The following is a 15,933-nucleotide window of genomic DNA, read 5'->3' on the forward strand; positions in this document are numbered from 1 at the left end:
TAACACAAATTCAGTCAAACACGTTATATATGGTATAGATGTGGTGGATGTATCAATTTGATGTATTAACTGAGTAAACATGATTAAGAAGAAAATTAGTGTTGCAATCCTATAGTACAACCTAGTGAGTTAACTAGATTATGACCACATACATTGTAGGTGAAATAAATGTATTGATAAAAATTGATTTAGGAAATTAATTAAGATTTTAGGTTCAAATTTTATTATGTGTATATTTTCTTAGCTTTTATATGAAAAATAAAATAAAGAAGGCAAAATCACCCTCATAGTAATATTTATTACTTTGTCGAAAGAATGAACTTTTGATAATTTTTCAACTAAACTGGACACGATAATATATATTCAAGGATAATTAGGTAATTTCCTCCCCTGCACCTTATACTTATCCCATGCGATAATATACTTCAAGTCTTTGTACCTTTCATATATTTGGAATTTAATCTCTATTTTTACTTCCAAGAATCGAGTCTCTATATTTTTAGAATTCAAAATTCATATTCAATTGCTAATGCCTTAAAAAATTCTATTAAATTCATTGATATCGCATTTCAAAATAGTAAAATACTCAACCGATAGCCATGGCGTTACAATAAACCTAAATTTAACATAAAAATTTTAATAGTGTTAATAATTTGATTTGCATTTTAAATTCAAAAAGTAAATGCTTTGAAATAAAAGTAGGGGCTAACTTCTAAATATAGAAGGAGTACAAGAGCTTGAAACATATTTTAACCAAAGTAAAAACCTAACAAGTCACTAGTAGGTTTGAGACTCTCACATCATGTGTAAATTATTTACAGGTGTTTAGTCTGATTTTTATTTGAATTCATTTTAAATATATTCCAATTATAGATCTAAATTGTATATTATATTGATTAATTCTGATTATTTGTACTCAAACTAAAACAAATAGAAACGTAAGAAAATTTACCTTGGGAGAAAACGTAGTTTTTTTTTATTCTTTTACCTTTCCAAAGTGAAAATCATTAATGGGATGATACATTGATGTTAGAGCTTTCACTCTTCAAATATAAATGTGTATGATTAGTAATACTAAGAAAGTACACTGCAAAACATCAAATATGCCTTTGAACGGACCAAACGCTAGCACTACCATTGATATTGCCCAAAGAACGTAACCTTTCTTAATGTCATTTCTAGTTTCCAAGAACAAATGAAACTTGGACAAGATATGGTGAAGCTTCATTTTCACCTCCTTCACTACAAATTTTGACCACTTCACTCTTGGAAAGGAAAATCAAAGGGGACAAAGAGGTGGCTTTACACTTGGGATAAATTAAAAAGATTTGTGAAATTATAATCGATTAATTTATCAATTTTCAATAGAAAAAGTAAAATATAATTAAACTTCTAGGACAAGATATTTTTATTGAATTTAAAAATAATATACTTAATGAATTTAAGGACTCAAAATTGTAATTTTAAAATTTAAAATATACTGAAACAAAAGAAATCAAATAATTTAAGAAAAATAGAATGATGAGGCAGTGGGGACTGGCGTGTGAGGCGGCCACTAGGCCATTTCAACTTAGTGTTTGTCTGTTGGTGAAATTTAGCAAATCAAAGCTTTTCATCATTTTTGGGCCAAATATTTCCATAGGTTGATGATGTGGGTTTTTATTTTCTTTTCTTTCCAGTTTATCAATCCTCTCAATTTAGACCATCTTTTGTAAAGGTTATGGGCAAATAAATATGGGTTTCATTGCAAATCAAAACCCATGCATTTTGCTATATTAATTAATCCAAACAAATACACCACTGAAAATATCGAAAGCAAAATGATTGAGTCTGGGTAAATTGAAACAATTTTTGGATGATTTTGAAATGTATCAAATTTGTGTGGTCCCATAAATTAGCTGGAGGAGAGTGCAAATGTTGCAAGATTTTTGTCATGTTACAACTGAGCCATTGCAGCAGCAAAAAGGAAAATCTGTGTTCTGGCTTTGCACAATCCCCCAATGCTAAATCCAACACCATATTAATTATCTAATGTTTCATACTACTCTTCCAAATAGAGTTAAAAGATTCATTAAATGAAAACTGTCCTCATTCTAAAATACTTTTTTTTTTTATATTTATTTGATAATTAATTCAATCATATCGATTTACTCTCATACTATAATTTGATTAATTTTACTTTTTTTTGTTATTCAATTTTAAAATTTCAGTCTTGATTCAAAATGTAGTAATTAAATCCGTTAACTTAAATCATTCTTAAGTCCAATATTTTATTCTCCAATTTCGTTATTTCTAGTATTTATACTTTTTAATTTTAAATTTCAATTTGGACTCAAATGATAAACATTAACTCCATTAGCTAAAATGATGTCATTTTTGTTTTGTGAGTATTATCTGAAAATAGCTAGTTGATATGGTATTACACACAAAGACGATGCTAGAAAGGCAGATAGAGGTCCCCCAATAGAAATTTTATGTTTAATCCCTTCAAAAATTATAAGTTGATTTATAATAAAATTTCACTTTGGCTCTCAAAATATGAAAAAAAAAATCTATTTAGTCCCTTTAAAAAAGATAAAATTTTAACCCAAAAATAAAATTTAAGCATAAACTCCAAAGGCGAAAAAATTGTGTGATATTTGGGGAAATTAGATAGAGCAAAGACAAATATTTAGAGTGAGGCGTACAACTGGGATTTTGGTTTGTTGTTTAGCTCCCAATTGATGAAAGGCATTAAAAGTGTTTTAGATCATAGGTCATTGTCTTCTGATGCTTTTATTGTTTTAGGGCCCTCAACATCATACACATTGCATGATCATATTTCATTTAACATACCACAAAATATAAATTTATCAAAACTTTTAATCTTGTCATGTCACTTCTTTCTTAAATTCTGAAAATGACTAATCACTCCATCATTTCACTTTGTTATGCTTTTCTTATTTAATTCATAATTTTATTTTTATTTATAATTTTTAATTAAATATTGTAATTATATCTACTTTTTTAATGCATAACTTCTCCTAAATTCATAACTTTACGTTGTTTATATGAATCTCTAAAACTAATTAAAATTTTATGTTATTTGGTGTGGTTAGATACGGTTGAGCATATGCACAGCTATGAATATTAAATCAAACTGAACTAATATTGTATTTCTTCTAGAGAATCTCCTAATTGTTCCAAAGTAACTAGAAAGAGATTCTTTAACCGGAAAGAATTCAGTTTAGATATAGGATACCTATCAAGAAGTTTTCACAACTCAATTATGTATTATGGAATCATAAAAGATTTGACCTTTTCGAACTCTATATGTAACTCACTATAGGATCGGGAAACAAAGAGAAAATATATATGAACGAGATATCCAGCAACAAGAAGAAGGAAAATGATTGAATAGAGGAACTCCTAAACATTTGACGATCTCAAATGTGTCGATATCAATGGTGACTCATTATTTCGATGAATTATTTTTTCGGACTAAAGAAAATTATGTAATCACTTACTTGAAATCTTGTTGGAAAATATAAATATCACATATAAAATAAAGGTAATTACATATTATTTACTATCATAATAAGTTAGCCCAAATTAAAAGTGATCTAATTTGGTTAAGGTTTATTGGGCTTTAATTATTAAATAAAGTATGAGTCAAATATGTATACATACTCTAGTAACTAATTTCTAATGGATGATGGGCTGATTAAAATTAGGGCTAATGTTCTAAAATTTTTTTTTGAATGGAGAATGTTCTAAAATTATATATTAAGGTTATGGTCCTTAAATTACATACAAGACAACTTTTCTAATATCACATCTTTAGAAAAGAGAGAGTCATTTTATCTAGATTACTTATGTGTTAATTGGGAATATCAAAACCCCAAGATCCGTAGATTTCAAGAAATCAATGAATTCAGGTACGCTTCCGCATCTAGTTTTGTTCTTAATTTATTCTTGATGATTTGACCTGACAGATCCTGATTTACAATTCTAATTTGATATTATATATTATTTAATGTTCTAACAAGTGGTATCAAAGTCTTATCATGTTGAATTATTGAGAACAAATTGATTCTCTATTATTTTGGGTTTATTTGTTTTTCAAATTTTATGGATTTAATATTTAGATTTAGTTTTTTTTATCATACATGCCAAATCTTTTGGATTTATGTCAAAATTTTTAGGGTTTCGATTTGTTTTAAAATTTTAAGGATTTAAAATGTTGATTTGGTGTATTGATTAATAAATATTTTGGTTCTTAATATTCGTTAAATATTCCATCAATTTTGCTTGTTGAAAATATTGATAGAAACCCTTTAAGTTTATGTTATAAATATAGGTTGGATTAATATTTGAATATGCGATTCTGTGAAAGATTAAAGACTAGTTCTTGATTTATGCATGTATTTGGCTATTGTTTTTTTTCTTCTTCTTTCACTGATGTCGCAAAGGTTATTATTGTTAAAAAAAAAGACTGCAGAAACACACATAAAGGCTGATTTGGCTATTGATTTTTATGCTATTAAGGAATATATATTTCGTTTGCTCTGTCACCCTCAGTCTTTATTTATTTTTTTAGTTATTGCAACTTTAGGATAAATAGAATATTTAAATTTATTGTAAAAGTTTTGTTAATGGCACGTTTAAGGTTTTATTTGTTTTTGGCTTGGCTGTGGGAATAATATTAGTCTATTAATATTTATTATGACTTTATATGCTTATTCTTTTCATACTATTCAGTTTAAGCATATATTTTGGATTTGGATTTACTTGGGATATGAAAGACAAGTCAATCAGGGTTATATTTTATGGTTTAATTATGATGAAATTAGGTTTTGATGCAAATTGATGTTAATCATGATATATGTTTGAAATGTTTGGTTTTAAGTTAGGTTCTACAATATTTGGTTAGATTTTGATGATATGATTTATAGTTTGAATTATGGGATATACCAATTATTATGATTCTATTTTTGAGATTTATTTGCTTAAAAATATTTTTCAAGTATTCATGTGAATCTCTGTTTAATCATAAATACAACTTTGAATTTACATAGTATATTTAGGGTAAGTTTTTCTATTTGATTATGAATACATGTATATGCGTGAATTGCTTTGGTGTTTTGTCTATGCCAAAATTATGAATACATGTGCTTGTTAACTACATTATTTTTGTTTGGTTTTGATATATATGGTTTTGGAACAAAAAAGTCAAAGATTAAGGTTTTCAATTTTTATTGCATTATTAAGACAACCTTATTTTGGATTATTTTGGAGTCTATAAAGCAATAAAAAATTGTTTTGACCTTTGACTATTGGGTAAATTTTAAATTTGAATATTGGTATGTTTATATATATATATTAAAATAACTTAATTGAAATAAAAAGTTTCCAAAGTGATTTTGTTATTGAAATTATTTTGTTTTAAAATATAAAAGGTTGTATGCATGTAACTTAAGCTACGTTAATATTGATCACCCAAAAGAAGGTTAATAATATTACATGTGCAACTGTGGTAATAAACATGTGACGATTATTCAGTTTTACATGTGGCAATATGTTAGTCTAAAGATTAATTCATTGTTTGACATAATTTATTGTCAATGTTTGATTACTACAACAAGAGTACCACTTATCGTTAATATTATTGTCTAAAGACTTGATATTAATGTTGTGTTTGGTATTTGAGATGAGATTATCCATTATTTTGAATTTATTGTTTACTTATGAATATTGATGTGAGCTTATTTTTATCTATTTTGTTCTGGATTCAACTAGTTTATCTTTTGTTGCCACAACATATGCCAATATAAATTCTATACCCATGTTTAATGAGACTAATTTTAAGAAATGGAAAAGGCATTTATAATGTTTGGCTGTATGGACATAGTCCTTGCACTAAGTGAAGAACAGCCCGCACCTTTCACTGCGGATTGCACCCCTTATGTTAAAAGGGATTTTGAGAGGTGGGATCGTTCAAATCACATGATTCTAATTATCATGAACCACAACAATCCAAAAACATTTAGGGGCACAAGATCTAAAGAGATTACTCAGGCTAATGTTTCCTTGATGAAATTGAGAAATATTTTGCTAAAAATGATAAGGTTGAGATGACATCACTTTTGACTTCTTTGATGTCTATAAAGTATAAGGGTCAAGGAAATTCTGAGCAATCTAGGGGCTATGAGTTTTATGATCCCCACAATTAAGAATATTTTTTAGACGAGAATTGCAACATTTTTTGAGGATATTAAGTTTGGAGGGAGAAATAAGGTTAGAGACATTGCTTTTGAGGGGGAATTTGATTCTAACTCAGTTCCTACTATCACTTTTAACGATGTTCAGGTTTTCATACCTATCATTGATCAAGAAGTGAATCTAGAACCTCAAGACAATGTTGAACAACTCCCTATTCAAGATGAGGTAATTGTTCCAGAAAAACAAACTCAACAACCTCAAGAATGAATGTTATTAAAAGGTCCACTAGAGAAAGGATTATAATGGCTTTAATGGAATATTTTGACCTTAAGCTGCATCAAATGAATATTGAGTTTCTCAATGGTAACATTGACCATTCATTTATATGGTGCAACTAGAAAACTTTGTGTCTGATGATGCGAAATTAATGATTTCCAAATTAAATAACTTCATCTTTAGGATTTAGCAGACTTCTCGTCAATAGTATTACAAATTTTACCAAATGATTCTCTCATGCAGCTTAGAGATGAATTTGGTCGATAATTGTATATACCATAAGTTTAAGGGGAGTAATGTTCTATATTTGGTTTATATGTTAATGACATACTGCTTGTCAATGATAAGAATAGTCTCAATCAATGACCTAAGAATGATTTTAAGATTACAGAAATACATAAGAATTTTTTACATTTTAGCAGTGGGAAGTCTAATGTATATTCTGGTTTGTATGCATTGGAATATTGTGTACACTGTTGGGATGTTAGACAGATATTTATGTAACATCCCGATTTAGGGCCTAGTCGGAATAGTGATTTCGGGACCACAAGTCCGATGAAGAAAAATTAATTTTACTCTATTTTTATGGCCTACAATTTCACGAAAATATTTTGTGAAAATTTCGTTCAAAAATTTTGACGTTTAGGCACTCAATTTAGTCAAAAGGACTAAATTGTAAAAAGTGCAAAAGTTGAGTTTTATATGTTAAAGGTATTTAATTGTTATGGAACTATAAATTAGGGGTCCTTATATGGTAATTAGACCATTAATTAGTGATGGACAAAAATGGACATGAGATAAGTGAAATAGGATTTTTTTAAGTAAGGGCATTTTAGTCATTAATAAATAAATAGAATTAAAAGGGAAAAAGATTTGAAAATTTTGTGTTCATCATTTTTGCTTACTGCTAAAATTTGAAAGAAGCCATAGCTAGGGTTTCTTCACTTTCTCAAGCTCATAGTAAGTGATTTCAAGTCCCGTTTTTAATGTTCTTTACGTTTTTGGAATCCCGGTAGCTTAATTTAGCTTATTCTAGCAATAATTTAACCTAGGTTTTATATTTGGAAAAATACCCATAGGTGAAATATGTTTATTTTGATGTTTTATGATAGAATATGAAGCTAGAAATTATGTTAAACAACTTTTACTAGTCGATTTTAAGTGAAAACGAGTATATTGACATAATTGGCAAAAATACCTAATGTTCATAAGGAAGTGTTAGAGTAAGAATTTGATGTTGTCATAGAAGGGAAAAATGTTCAGCATGTTATAAAACATAAGAATAAGAGATGAAGTTTAATTTTCGAGATTTGAGGCAAAAGTGTAAATATGCAAAAGTTTAGGGGCAAAATTGTAATTTTGCCAAATTTGAGTCAAGGACTGTTTTGATGAATTTGAGTATTAAATAAGCTAAATTTGCTATTATAGATCAAGAAAAATGAAATCCGGAGCTAGACCGAGGAAAGAAAAAGATTGAGGACTAAAGTGTTAGATTTGATCACATTTTTGTACCGAGGTAAGTTTACGGTAAATAAATGAAATATTTCAATAATTATTATTAATGCTGCTATTTTCCAGAAATTATGTATTTATTTCAGGAAATTATTTAATGTTGACTTAAATATGAGATGACAGAGAATCAATAATAAAATCCCCGTTGAAACATTAGGAATGTATTGGATACAAATGTCATGACATTTGGGTAAAGAGATCCCATGTAAGACCATGTCTGGGACATGGCATTGACATCATTGAGATTATGAGAAGTCCCATGTAAGACCATGTTTGGGACACGGCGTTGGCACCAAGATGAGAGGTCCCCCGTAAGACCATGTCTGGGACATGACATGGGCAACAATATGAGAACTCCCATGTAAGACCATATCTGGGATATGGCATTGGTAGTATAGGAAACATCCTATGTAAGACCATGTCTGGGACATGGCTTTGGCATGTTATTATCAGATATGAGACCCAAGTATCCTTATTATTCCAATGTGGCTCAACGGGCTAGAAAACAGATTATGTTCTATGGAAGTTCAAGTAAAAGTATAATTAGCAACTTCAGGTGAGTTATAAGAGTTAAGAATATGTTATGATATCAGTGAGAGCCAATATTTCAGCAAGAGAAGAGTAAGTTGTAATATTAAGTTATCTAAATAGGTAAGTGAATAAACAAGTAAATGAGAGTAAGTAAAGAGGAAACTTAAGGACATGATACTTGCATATCATTATTTGTGTTAAATGTTGTTATTTATTTACTTGAAAACTTACTAAGCTTTATGCTTACTTCTTTTATTTCTTTTTCTTTCATATAGTATTATCAAGCATAGTCGGGATCTTGAAGATGTCGGAGAGCGTTCACACTATCAACCACCACAACTCAGTATTTTAAGATGATAAATGTTTTGAGCTATGTCATGTATAGGGACTTGGTCATTTCGATTGTATATTCTTAAGATATGACCAAAAGATGATATGTAAATATTTGATGATGAATAGTTATTAAAATGGCTAAGTATGAAGGTGTTTGTTGTTATAAATGTCTAGGTGATAAATTATGCATAGAAATCATGAAAAGTAAAAATTGGTAGTGAATCGGTTTGAGACAACAATAGTGACACAATTTTGAAAAATCACCAATTATAGTAGAAAATGAATTGGAGGGTGGATGAGATATAGAATTAAATATTATTGAGTCTATTTTCATATAAAAATAACGGTGTAGACAAAGGACCTATATATTCTGAGATATTTGCATTTTAGTTAGACAAGGTCAAAGTGGTTTTCAGAATCCCCTATTCTGAATTTGGAAAATCATTAAAAATTGTACAAAAATAGTTATGAGTTTTAATTTAAATGTCTAGATTTCTTATTGAGTCTAATTTCTGTAGAAACAAATGAGAACACCATATGAAGTCTGTACAATAAGACAATTAAATTTTAGTGACGAGAGGTCAGGATAGTCGATCAGTGAAATAGGAGAGACTTTAACTAATAAACTGTACCAATTGGCTAAACCAAAAATTCTAAAAAATTTATGGTAAAAAGATATATGAGTATAGTTTTAGGGAAAATTTACAGATCTAAATTTTAAGTTTCTAGCTCGAGTTATAATTAATTTAGTAACTGCTATGCAGGTGGACAGCTTTGTTGTGAATAGTGAAATTAATTTCAAAAGTAAAATTTTATACCCCGAACTTTTAAGTTAAGTCAAGTAATGCCTCATGCTCAACTCCGGCAATGGTCTTGGGTAAGGGGTGTTACAATTTAAGTAACCCTAGCTTGGACCATTGAATAGCATCCAAGATGATTATAAGGTATTTTCAAAGAACAAAAGATTATATGCTCACATATCAGAGATTTGATCAGTTAGAGATCATTAGGTATACAAACTTCAATTTTGATGGAATATGGATACAAGATTTTGTCACTAATGTGCAAATTGTGAAAACAAATTGTAGTCTTTTATTCCAATAGCAACAGGAGCACATCAAAGTCAAAGCACATAGACTTTAAGGGTGAGTTTGGATGGGTGATGCGTTTACCTGCGGTTAGTGTAAAAACAGCGGTGGTGGTGAGATTAGACACTGTAGCGATACTGTAGCGTGAGACAAAAAGTAAACTAAACGCACCGCACCACACCCAATCACCTATCCAAACCCACCCTAAGTTCCTAGTTATTAAAGTAAAAGTTCAGAGTGGTTAGGTGCCTATAAAGCATATTAATACAAACTCCATGATTGCAGACCCGCTTACTAAGGGATTATAACTAAGGTTTTATAAGAGCACACTGCTCATATATGTGTAATGTCATTTAAGGATATTTGGTTTTAGTGGGAATTTGTACTTTTAAATGCTTTTATGTTATATACACATTTTCAGTTTACGGATATTAAGTTTATTTTTACGAAATAAAGTTTATTTGGTTTATTCACACTCTAATTTTGGTAAAGTTTGATCTCACTAAGGTTAAGGAGAACCAGTTGAAAATAGATATGTTTGGATCATATTACATGTAATTTCTATGCTACACATCCATACTTGATCTATGTCATTTGGTTGTGTTAATATATGTGATCATAGATGGATTTAGTTACAATATATGTAACGAAAGTCACCTTGGTTCTATGTTAACATAAGTAATGGATAAGATTATTTGGAATACTTTTTGAATATGATAGTAAAGTTTTGAGCTAATAAGGTTATATAATGACATGTAATTATAGATAAATTAGTATATATATATATATATATATATATGTGGTCCAAGTAGAAGATTGTTGGAAAATATGGGCATCACATATATAATAAATGTAACATCGCGGAATCTGGGGTTAGAAGTTTTGAGGTTTGTGGTTAGCGTCAGTGAGTGGGTTCAATGTTTGGGTTCAGTTTCACGTTTTAATGTCAGAATAGGCCTGCTGGTTTGGTGGTTGTTTGTGTATTAGTTCGCCTTTGGGTTCCAAGTTTGAGTTCTCATGTGTGTTTTGAGGAATTAATTTATTTTGGTTTTGCCTTTTAATTTTTAAAGAATTACTTTTAAAATTTGAAATAGGAGCTTTTTTTTAGTTTGATGTTCTTTTCCCATTTCTTTTCTCATATTTTTCCTTTTTTTTTCCCTCTGTTATTTGTCGATTCTTTCCCCAAATTTTAGTTTTTTTTATTTCTTGCTTCTTCCATTTTACACACGTTACGTGTTGTCTGTCAAGACTGATCATCCTTGTGTGTTTCGTTTTATCGGAGGTGAAGCGGGTGAGTTTTGTTCATGAGGGTTTATGATAGAATTGCTTCTGTTTCTATTTTTTGTTAATGGGAGTTCTTATAGTTTAAGTTTTTGTGTGAAATTAAGGTTTCTGAACAGTTGGTGAGGGCGAATCAATTGATCTTTGCTACTTGATATCGCGCTCTAAGGTGTGTGTTCTGAGACAGTTTAACTTCGGTATCGAATTGCGATGAAATTCGGTAATGTTTTGTGTGTTTATGAAATTGGTTATTTGAAGTATCATATTGTTTCAGAATTGCATAAAATTTTGTATGCTTTGGCATAATTCTAGGTTACCAATGGCTAGGGATCGTTTCGACATCAAAAACATGGTTTTCAGGCTGTTTCAGTGTGGTTTTGTGACCACACGGGGGTGTGCCGCACACGGGCGGTCCACACGGCCATGTGTAATTCTAAAATTAGGGTTTTTCGGTGGTCTTTGGTTCCACACGGTCTGGCCACACGGGCATGTGTACCCATACGGGCATGTGAGATCTCCACACGGCCGTGTCGCCTCTGCTATTTATTTTTGGCATTTTTGGACAGTGAGTTACACGGGCTGCTCACACGGGCATGTGTGGCCTTCACATGGGCATGTAGACTCCCACACGGCCTGGGCACTTCCACACAGTCGGGGCACACGGCCATGTGGCCCTATTTTGTAGAATTTTTGTTTGGAGTCATAAACTATCTATTTTATGTTTCTGTGTAATCTAACCCTTAGTCAAGCCTCAATAAGTGTGTTTTGGACTCGATTTAGTTTGGATCATGTATATATGTGCGTTTATAGGCTTTAATTTTATTTCTCATTTATGTGATGAATAAGTATGGGTTTATTTCATAATTGAATATTAGAATACAAGTGTAATCAAATGTGAATCGTTCAGCTGGAAATGTTAATGTCTGTTTTCGTACGTTGTCTGCAAAAATGTGCTCATTGTTGCATAGCATGAAAATTTTGGGATCTAGCTATGAAGAGAAGGAAGACAGAATTAGCAGTTTTAACTGCGATACTTTTGTATAGCAGTTTACCACACTATCCTATACGTATATATATACAGTTACTCAAGTGGCATAGTTCCACGTTGTGGTGTGTAAGGTGGACGAACCTATTATGGTTCTATGTGGTATGCATGGTGGATGGGGCCTACCATAGCCCTTATGTGGTGTGCTGAATGGACGAAGTGGTGTTTGGTTGGTGGGGTGGGATTTTGACTTGTGCATCCGTTCGCATCTGAATATATGTCTGTTTGTCAGAACATTTTGTTTGTTTGTGTGAACTTCTGGTTATTGACAATATAGTTAATGTCATGTAATATGTTCTGATTATTGCGTATGATTGGAACATCATTTCTGTGGTTTGATATTGTATTTGACATACCGATTGAGACTTTCGTAAGCGATATTTTTATACATATGCTTGTCTGAAGTATTTATTGTGTCACTCCGTCTTTTGCCATCTGTTCATGTTTCAGACTCACACTGAGCTCGCGTAGCTCATCTTTGTAGTGTTTTTCCTTTTAGGTACTTTCTGTATTTTGGAGTTGGACTCGGTATACCAGAGGTCTTAGAAGGATATGGTTTGATTCGGTTTAAGTAAAATCTTCATAAGTTTTATACGTTTAATTTTAAATCGGTTTATAAAATAATTATATAAACTGTGTACAAGTTTTTACGCTAGACTTTCGTAAGGTGTTATTTAGACTGAACTTTAGAAACTGTGGATTTTATTTCTGAATGTTTGACGCCGTTTTAATATTGTTTCAAACATAATGAACAAAAAGGTTTTCTTGGTTTGAATTAAAGTTTTTGTTTCCTCCACTTTTGGTGGCCAATGTAACCTCCAAGATTCTGTCAAAACTTCTAGGCCGGGTTTTGGGATGTTACAATAAAGGTAATTACATATTATTTACTATCATAATAGGTTAGCCCAAATTAAAAGCGATCTAATTTGGTTAAGATTTATTGGGCTTTAATTATTAAATAAAGTATTATTCAAATATGTATAGATACTTTAGTAACTAATTTCTAATTGATGATGGGTTGATTAGAAATTAGGGTTAATGTGCCAAAATTATATATTAGGGTTATGGTCCCCAAATTACATATAAGACAACTTTTTTAATATCCCATCTTTAGAAAAGAGAGAGCCACATTCTCTAGATTACTTATTTGTTAATTTGGAAGAGCAAAACCCCAAGATCCGTAGATTTCAAGAAGTCGATGAATTTAGGTACGCTTCCGCATCTAGTTTTGTTCTTCATTTATTCTTGATGATTTGGCATGACAGATCCTGGTTTATAGTTCTAATTTTATATTAAATATTATTTACGGTTCTAACAAATCTCACTTATTAGATTCCATTGTGGAATACACAATTTTTTTCTGAAGAATTCACCATGATGTATGTGATCCATGCATAATATCATGAAAAATAGATACAAATTTTACACTATTACTTAGTATCAGCAATAGGTCTGAAACAATATCTAAAAATATCAAATTTAGATATTTATATACATAATTTAAAAATAAAACTCTACTCATATAAAATTTAACATCGTCTAGATTCATTCTTTAAATATATATCACATCTTCACTTAATAATAAGACGTTGAAGTTTCAAATTCTTTTATATTTAGTTTAGTTAATTAATTAGAATAATTGTAATTTTCAAAATATTTTTTATTTTTATTTTTATTCTAATGTGTGGAGTACATCATACATACCTAAAAACAATTTCAGAATAAACACGTGGAGGGATCATTTGTCTTTTAAAGTGTGGATAAATCATTTTAAAATAAAACATATACCTTATATATAATAATTAAATTAAATAAAATTTAAAAGAATCTTAAAATTTCCTAATTGCGTCTTAGCTAAAGGTGTCCATGGGATAGGTCGGGTCCTAATAAAATTTTAGGCATGTTTGATGGGCCTGACTCAGATAAAAATACTAAAATTCAGGCTCAACCCAGTCCATCCATATTAAAATTTAAAAGAATCTGAAAATTTGCTAATTGAGTTTTAGCTAAAGGTGTCCATGGGTTGGACCGAACCCTAATAAAATTGTAGGGCCCAACCCAATATATGGGCCTAAAATTTTACCAAATCCTGACTCGAATAAAAATACTAAAACCCAAGCCCAACCCTACTAGCCCGTATTGAATTTTTTTATATTGTTTTTATATGAAAATAAAAAAACATAATACATCAAAAACACTAAAAAAATAAAATGAATGTTTCCCAATAAATTGAAAATAAATTAAAAAAATTTATACTTAAATAACATTAAGATAGGTATAACTTAACAAATAAATACCTCTAAAATAATAGTAAAGTTAATAATAAAACAAAAGTTATATAATATCCAATAATAACAATAAAATAGTAACAACATAATAATAAAAGAACAACAAAATAATAGATTTTTTTTTTGCAAATTTGGGTCGAGTCGAGTCTGACCCAAAAACTCTTACTTGAGGCCTGATTCTATTTTCTAAATAAGTATCATTTTTTGTGCAAGCTTATTTTTCGAGCCAATATTTTTGTTCAATCCCTCAATTTTTAGGCAGATCGAGTGGTCCGGTCCATGGACAAATCTAGTCTTAACTCGATTGACATCTATATTATTACCAATGCAAAAAGATATGAGTTGAAGCATGTTATAACACATTAATTTTTTAATTAAAAAAGAATTATAATAATTGTAACTATTGTATTAAAAATTTTGAAATTTTAAATAAATAGAAAAAACAAGATTTAAAAGAAAAGAAAACATTAATAGTTAAAAAAAAAACCACAATCACGTGTTGAGCATTGATTTCATTACAAAAAATCTGAGGAAAAGAGAGAGGAAAAACAAAAGCAAACATGAAAAAACCAAAAATATCTTTTTCTTTTCAACTTAAATAAAAAAAGAAAAGGTACTTCGTGCGTTAGTATTTTGGTGAAGGGGGTGGCTCGAAATTTCAAGACTTTAAATAAAAGGAAAAACACTCAAAAGCAAAGCGGAGTTTGTTATTCTGCAGGTCATACTATGAAGATCAATCATGGCCGTACACGTTATGTCAGCTTAACGGTCATCCATGTCCTCGTTAAGTGTAAGTGGGTGGGGACGTGCCCCCAAACCCCAATTCCCCACATCCGGGTCCACCCGCGCCCATCATTACTGTTTTTGATTTTTTTTTTTTTTTAAAACAGTTCATAACATTATGGTCCAACACTATTTTAATCCGGAGACCTGATTTAAACATGAAGATCTGCAACAAGAGGCGTAGTCATTTTCGTCATCAACACCACTATCATGCTCCAACACTATTTTAAATGTTTTTCTTTACGGTTATTATTATATTTTATGTATGCTTTTTTTAGAATAATTTTATTATATTTAAAGTTATTGAATTATTAGTAGATTTATATTTTAGTCATTTAATTATAAAAAAGATACAGAATTTACTGAACTATTCAAAAAATTTTATTTAATTAAGTTGTTAGTATTACTATAGTTTGACTTTCTCTATTCATATCGCTTGTACTAATCAGAAGCTTTTCTTCTACAATTCAATTTTCATTTCATGACATAGCTTCGAATGTAATGAATCTACGAACCAAAATCCAAAAAATTTTCTTCTTTAATTTCTGACACTAACCGCCGAATCTACTTAGATCTAAGATATGTTCTTCTACTC

The sequence above is a fragment of the Gossypium raimondii genome, chromosome 2 (genome assembly GCF_025698545.1).
Source record: "Gossypium raimondii isolate GPD5lz chromosome 2, ASM2569854v1, whole genome shotgun sequence".
Taxonomy (NCBI): Eukaryota; Viridiplantae; Streptophyta; class Magnoliopsida; order Malvales; family Malvaceae; genus Gossypium; species Gossypium raimondii.